Genomic DNA, 1,327 nt, shown 5'->3' on the forward strand with positions numbered 1-1,327 from the left:
GGCCCCCCCCCCCCCCGTTCCCCCCCCCGCCCCGGCGCCGGGGCCCCGGGGCCCCTACCGCGGCCCGCCGCCCCCCACCAGCGCAGCCCGCAGCAGAGCGCCCGCCGCCCCGTGCCCGGCCGGCCCGCCGTCTTGGCCGCCTCGGGCCCAGCGCCCGGGAAAGCGCCCTCGGAGCTCGGGCGCCGCAGGCTGCGGGCCGCGGCGGGAGACGAGCCGCGCGCGGGGGTGGCAGGGGCTACCCAGCGAGGGCGGGACGCAAAGGCTGCGGCCGAGACCAGGCGCCGCCGCTACCGCCACCGCCGCGGCTGCGTCTCCTCGGCGCCTGCCGCGTCCCTGCGCGCCCTCCCCACGGCCTCCGGCGCTGGGCTGCCGACCTTCCCGGGCGCGAGCCGCCGGAGGCGGGCCCCGCCCCCTCGCACCTCCCGCCCGCCGGCCAATGGGGAGCCGGGCCCGGAGGGCCGCGGGGGAGCTGGGCGGGCCCGGCGCGGGGAACGCCCCCACCCCCCTCGGCGGGGCGGGGCGGGGCGAGCAGCTGGGGCTCGCGGGAACGGGGAGGGCCGCCGGCGGCAGGGCCGGTCTCCTCCTGCAAGGACGCGCAGCCCGGGACCGCCACGCGCAGCGCGGGGTGGGAAGGGCGGGACCGGGGAACAGGAGGGGAGGGCGCCCCGGGTGCTTCCAGCGGTCCGGGTCCGCTGACAAAGCGCTGACCCACCCCGCTCACGGTCCGCTTCCGCAGTCCGCGTGCGGCTCCAGGGAGCTGTCCGCCCCGGTGGTTCTGAACCAGGCGCCGCCGAAACGCTCCAGGTAGGCGGCGGGCCCGAGGTCACTACTCCCGCGGCGGCTGATCGAGGCTTCCAGGGGGTCACCGCCAGCTGCACCGCATGCTCCCATAAATACAGGGGCTGTCCAGCTTCTGGGAATCTAGCTTTAATTAGGAGCCCTCCTCGCCGGTCTACTGCTGGTCGCCGGTCAGATGCTAACTCCGTCTCGCTTCAGTATCCCTGTAATTTAAGGGTGCCAGCACTGGAGTTAAGTAGCTAGTCATTCCTCATCAACGTTGACGTGTGGCATCTTTTGAACTCAAAATATCCATTACTTCCAAATATTGATTACTCTCACATCTCTATTTTAACATCTCCTTCACACACACACTTGAAACACTCATCTGGTAAAATATTGCATGATCACCCAGGCTTCAGTGCTCTCATAAACAATAGCACAGAAAGGTTGCATTCGCCCCTCCTCCTTGGGCAGGAATGTGTGGTGGTCATCCTGTTGATGGCGATACACGTAAGGGAGACTGCCTTGTCTTCTTGCTCCCCTCCAC

This window comes from Theropithecus gelada, chromosome 1 (assembly GCF_003255815.1).
Source record: "Theropithecus gelada isolate Dixy chromosome 1, Tgel_1.0, whole genome shotgun sequence".
Lineage (NCBI taxonomy): Eukaryota > Metazoa > Chordata > Mammalia > Primates > Cercopithecidae > Theropithecus > Theropithecus gelada.